Source organism: Silene latifolia, chromosome Y (genome assembly GCF_048544455.1).
Source record: "Silene latifolia isolate original U9 population chromosome Y, ASM4854445v1, whole genome shotgun sequence".
Classification (NCBI taxonomy): Eukaryota; Viridiplantae; Streptophyta; class Magnoliopsida; order Caryophyllales; family Caryophyllaceae; genus Silene; species Silene latifolia.
Genome location: NC_133538.1, coordinates 319039418 through 319045902, shown reverse-complemented (window position 1 = coordinate 319045902; position 6485 = coordinate 319039418). Strand labels below are relative to the sequence as shown.

Here is a 6485-nt window from a genome sequence, read left to right as displayed (position 1 = left end):
TATTTTGCATGTCTAGAAGATCACAAGGTAACTTGTTACCCTTTGATCACGAAATTGAAAGGAATTTGACAACCAATAGAAGACTTGCTAGGAGAACTTTGAGAGGTATCGGTGAGGTTGTAGATATTCAACCAAATACTATTGAGTTCATCAACCCTTTTGAAAGAGAAGGTGAGGAGAACCCAACACAAAATCCAACACAAAATCAACCCACAATGCCTAAGTTTTCATCACATTCCGTACCAACTGAGGAGAACCTACCCAATGGTACTCCCACACCACAACATCTAACCGGAAATTTTATTGCCAAATCCGCATTTATCCAATTAGTCGAAAGAAGGAAATTTGGGGGGATGCCTAGTGAAGACCCTCATTCTCATATGGAGACTTTTTTGTGACTATTGTGATGCGATTTCTCAAACCGGTGTAGCTCAAGACCAAATTCGATGGGTCTTATTTCCTTTTTCTCTAATTGGCACCGTGAAACAATGGTTGAAAGGCCTTGATAAGGCTACTCTCGGAATTGATTCTTGGAAGAAGTTGGCTCTAGCTTTCTACAAAAAGTTCTATCCACCGGAAAAGACTAACATGCTAAGAGCTCAAATTACGGGCTTTAAGCAAAGAGATGAAGAATCTTTGTATGAAGCTTGGGAGCGATTCAAAGGAATTTGTCGCTCATGTCCTCATCATGGACTTAGCGAGTGGTTCTTGGTACAACAATTTTGGAACGGTCTTTATGAAGACTCAAGAAACATTCTCAACATGGGATCAAATGGAATGTTCACCGAAGTTGATGACAATAAAACTTGGAACAAAATTGAGGAAATGGCGGTCCATAACTCACAATATAGTAGACCTCGCAAGGCTACTAGAGGAGGAAAGCATGAAATGGACTCCATTACTCAATTGGGTGCTCAACTTAGTGCTCACATTGATACCATCAATTTGAAGTTTGAAAAAGCTATGGCTAGATTTGAAGAAGCCTCAAAATCACCAAAGCATCATGTTAATGCCATGACGGCATCTTCATCAATCCCAAGTGGGATATGTGAGAATTGTGGAACTTTGGGACATGACCAAAGTGAATGTAGGGGAACAAATGAACAAGTGAATACTTTCCAAGCATACAAGAGTGGTACCCCTTATTCAAACTATTACAATGAAAACACCAAATTCCATCCAAATCTCTCATACAAAAGCCAAAATGTTCAAAACCCTCAACCAACATACACCCCACCTCCCATGAGAAACCAAAATCAAAGACCCTTTTACAACCAAAACCAAGGTTACCAAAATCAAACTCCATACAATCAACAAAATGACCAAGGTTTTGATGTTTAAAAAGTGGTCCTCCAAATGCAAAAGAACCAACAAGAGTTTTTCACTCAAATGCAAAAGGATAGTCAAGCAAAGGAAATCACCATCAACAACATCCTAGCTCACACCAAAATGTTGGAAACCCAATTGACTCAACTAGCATCTTCAAGCTCACAAAGACAAAAGGGGCAATTACCACCTCAAAGTAATCCCCCAAGACATGAAACGTTTTGTGCCATTCACTTGAGAAGTGGTACAAGGTATGAAGCACCGAAGAAGCAAGTTGAGGATGAAGTTGTGGAAGCTAGTGACAAAGAAGAAATTGTGCAAAACTCCAAAGATGGAGAACCATCAAAAGAAGAAATTTCAAAGAAAAATGAAGACAAGGTCAAGGAGAAGGAGCCCATTGTTATTAGACTTCCTTTTCTAAGTCGTCAAGCCAAGCCCAAATTTGATGACCAACTTGGAAAATTTATGGAAATTGTGAAGAATTTGGAAGTCTCAATTCCTTTCACGGAATTAATCAATCACGTGCCGGCCTATGCAAAATACATGAAAGACATCCTCACAAAGAAGAAGTCGATCCGAAAGCTTGAGCCTCTCGCCTTCACTAAGGTGAGTAGTGAAATACTTGAAGGGAGTTCACCTCCAAAACTTAAAGATCCGGGAAGCTTCTCAATACCGTGTACCATTGGCGACACCACGATCAACAAAGCCTTATGTGATCTAGGGGCTAGTGTGAGTGTTATGCCGTACTCGGTGAGTAAAAGGTTAGGGATGGGAGAGCTTAAATGCACCAATATCACACTCCAAATGGCCGATAGATCGACGAAGACACCATTAGGGATATGGGAAGATGTTCCCGTAAGAGTTGGGAAATTTTTCATCCCGGTGGACTTTGTCATTGTTGACATGGAAGAAGACTCCAACATTCCAATCATTCTAGGAAGACCTTTCTTACACACCGCGGGTGCGGTGATTGATGTGAAGCATGGAGAACTCACTCTAGAAGTGGGAAATGGGAGCATAACTTTCAATCTTGACAAGACCATGAGAGCTCCCCGTTTGCATGAACCATGTTTTATGGTTGATCATTATAGCCGGGAGGATGATAGGAAGAAGTCGAAATTCCAATGGAAGAAGAAAATTGATGATGCTCCATTCAAAGAGCAAGTGAATTGTAACAAAGAGAGCTTGAAAAGCTCACCAAAGTCAAGCAATGAAGAGGATGGCCTCGTTGGCCAAGACAAGAAAGTGGGAGAGTTGTCTCTATCAACTCAAGAGATCTTTAGTGATCAAGTATATGAAGTTTGTGGTCTTTGGGACGATGAGTTTAAAGGGATTTTCAATCCCTATATTGGTAATGCTATCGATCAAGACCAACATGAAGGACAACAAGGGCAAAGGTCTATTGAAGATCTCTATCATGATAATGAACAAGCTTTTGACTACTTCTTCAAGGTGTTGAGCAACATCAACAACACCTTGGACATGCCCCCTTGACATCTCACTAAGGATGAGAGTTTGGTGGAGTCCTCCCTAAACCACCATTTGTAAATATTTCTAACTCCCTAACTCGCATTTTAATTCTTACATTGCATTTTTGTCATTTTTGGATTTTTATGCTTTGATCAAGGTAATTATCATTTTTGAGAGAAGTGAGGGAGGGACTAATGATTTAATTAATGTGTAGTGCTTTAGCTTAGTATGGGGATAGCAATTGCCTAGGCTATTCATGCCTTAGTAGTGCCCTACAATGAGGAACACGGGATTTGAAGAATGGAAAATGACAAGGGATATGCAAGTGCACGGATGGAACTGAATCCGGGTAGACCAGGGAGAATCCGAGCATCTTCAAGGGGAATCCGCTCGTCTTCAGGAAATCCGAGCGTCTTTGGCAAAATCCGCCCGTCCATTTTAACTGAAAAATTGAAATTTTGGGACTGTCGAAGAATCCGAGCGTCCTGGTAGAGAAGACGCTCGTCTTCAGTAATCCGCTCGTCTTTGCAAAAAGACGCCCGTCTTTTTGCCAGTGCAAAACAAGAAAGCTTGTTGTATCAGAATCCACCCGTCTTCAGCAGAATCCGCTCGTCCCACAGTCAAAGAATACGAACGGATTGTCTGAAAGACGCCCGTCTTTAGGCGAGAATCCTGAACCCAGAATAGGCAGAATCCGAGCGTCCCGAAGGAAAGACGCCCGTCTTCCCCTGAAGTTTCAAAATTTTCGGGTGTTTTAAATACCCCCTCCCACATTCATTCCTTCATCCATTCATTCAAAACACTACCTAAATACCCCAAAACTCAAAACCCTCATCCTTTCCATCACCAAAACAAGATTTCCTCAACCAAATTCAACATAATCAAATCCAAACTTCCTTTTGACAACAATTAATCACTCCTCTTCCAACAATAATCCATCCAAGCACCAAAATCTTCAACCTTTGAGTCAATTTTTGAATTACAAAGGCAAAGCCTTTCATCTTAGAATCGATTTTGGTATACTTGGAAATTGAAGATTTTCACTCTTTTCTTGGTATTTTCATCAATGGCAAGAACAAAAGGATCAACAAAGGCACCTAAAGCAAAGGCACTCTCAACAAGGCAACAATGTCTTCAAGAAAAGAAAGCCTCATTGGCTATGGTGGTTGCTAGTGCAAACTTGGAAGTTCAACAACAACAAAATCCTCCCATGGAAGCAACAAGATCAACAACTCCGGAAATTTCTCAATTATCAAACTATCCGGAGGTAATTTTCATTTCTAACTTCCATAGGGATACATTTGCCAAGTATACTAGGAAATCCTTTATACCCACCAAATTCATATGTGAATATGCCTTGAACAAATTGGGTGTCCTTGAACAAATAAAAGCCTTCTTTGAAGCCATGGGGTTGGGAAAATTGTTTGCCACAAGAGAATTGACATACCCCTCCCTTACCTTGGAATTCTTGAGCTCTTTGAAAGTGACTAAGGTAGAGACTAGAGAAAACATCGAGTTCCGCCTTGCCAATGTGAGTAGGCGCATCACCTTTGATGACTTGAGTAAAGCATTAGGTCTTAGTGATTCACCTAGTTATTACAAGAAGCCCGAAAAATATGACCCCGCTCCTCTTTAGGAGGCGATTTCCGGGAGGAAATTTGAGAACTATCATGCTTGTCGCGCTCTATTAGTCCACCACCTGGGCATTAGAGTGTGGCACAAGGTCATCGGGAATACTATCATTGCAAGAAAAGACACTAACCACTTTACCAAGCTCGATTGTATTCTACTTGAGTCGGCCTTAAATATTGGAAGGGAATTCACCAAGCCTTACAATTCTCTAAGGCTTTTGGTGGAAAGATGGCTCAATGTTGATTGTGGAAAGCAAGGCACCGCTTTTATCGTAAATGGAGGTCTAGTTACTCTTTTGGCTAAGTACTTTGATCCGAATTCCAACAAGGATAGCAAGTATGTGGCGAAGAGAGGGGGTCATCTCATTGACATGGATGCTGGTGCGTGTCTAAAATATGATGTTTCACACTTTATTCTACACGCATTTCAGAGCTCAATTGTGTAATATATGCCATTATTTCCCTATTTCCCTCTACTTTCGTGTTTTTGTGTAATATTGCAGAAATGTGAAGAATTCAGCGGAAAATGAGCCGAATCCGTCCCTGAGTATTTATCATAGGACCTGACATGAAGTAGTGACTCGAGGAATGAGCTTGGTGCGCGTTTCAAGGCCTAAAGATAGCAAAAGCATGGGTGCGTACGAGCTTAACAAGCAAAGAAGCACTTCACGATGTTGCAGCCTGCTTCAGATGGCAATATCTCTAGTTCTAGAACTGATAAACGAGTGATTCCAATTGGAGGTGAAAGATTATCCTCTTAGCTTTCCAACTCCACGTAGAACGCCTAATTTGACCAAGTAACGAAGAAATGGCAGCTCTTTTAAGATCGTTGCGCGCTGCAGAATTCGTCAGAATGCATTACTGTACAGCGCTTGTGGTCGATCGAATGGTCTCATTGGTCGATCAACCACCCCACGATTTGATGCGCAATTTAAAAGACGAGGGAGCCCATTTTAATTAGGTTTAGGAATAAGGGTTTTACGTGACATTCCTATATAACGTAACCCCTTCCTATTCATTAATCATCATTCATTAGCTTAGTTTAATCTAGTTTTTCATACTACGTTACTTTAGGTTTCATTCACATTCAATTCATACTTTAGTTATCAATAAAGTTCTTATTGCAGATCTATTCATTCCTCTTTTATTTTCGGTAATCCTTGTTCTTATTTTACAGTTTGCTTTACTGTTTTATTAGTTTAGAAATTGCTAGTTTAGGTCGCTTGAACCCTAGATTAGTTTATGCGTTATTATTGCTATAATTATTCGATCATGTTTTTCTTTATAGTTTTTAAGAATTTCATTGTTGTTCTTATCGTTATTATGTCTAGCTAAATTCCCATTGCTAGGATGTAGGCAAACTTAGCGTAGATGGCACTAGAATAGGCTACCCTCGGATTAGGGCTTGGTCGACCGACTGGCTTATCTGGTCGGTCGACTGAGTCGGTTGGTCGATCGACTGGGGTAGCTGGTCGATCGACCACCCTCGTGTCTGATTTGCTTCGTTTGAATCGTTAAGTGCAATATCTATCAATAAGACCTAGCGGAGACTTGTTAGATGCTTAGTTTTGACCAACCCGTAGATCGAAAGATAGGGAATGACTTAGATTAACGAATTGAGACGGCTAAATTACTAGATCAAAAGATAATGTAATTTAGGCATTAGGATCGCTAGTCAAGAACGAAAGTTGGTATTAATGACATCTAGGGACTAATAGCATAAACCGAGAGGGGCTATTTGTTGACTTGGACCGAGGGGACTTGTCATACCCATTACCCACGACTGTATTTCGAGACTTACCTAGACTTTTGTGCCATCGTAGCTATAGTGACCCGATCATCCTAGCTCCTTTCTATTATTTGTTTGCATCATCTTATTATTTGCTTGTTTTTATTTGCTTATTTATTTCATTTGCATTTAGACTTAGACAAAATCCAAACCCCTCAGATTGTTACCCTAAGATTAGAATATTAAACAATAGAAACTCCCCCGCCTCTCTGTGGTTCGACCCTGTTACCACTAACTTCTGTTAGTTTTAATAGGTATTATAAATATTA

General features: G+C 40.4%; 1 non-coding gene across 1 annotated transcript; it reads right to left on the bottom strand.

Moving 5' to 3' along the window:
- Positions 1-588: 588 nt before the first annotated feature.
- LOC141637057 (small nucleolar RNA R71) lies at positions 589-695 on the bottom strand. The gene has a single exon (XR_012541620.1). It is a non-coding gene; the product is annotated as a small nucleolar RNA R71 (small nucleolar RNA).
- Between the last annotated feature and the right edge of the window lie 5790 nt (positions 696-6485).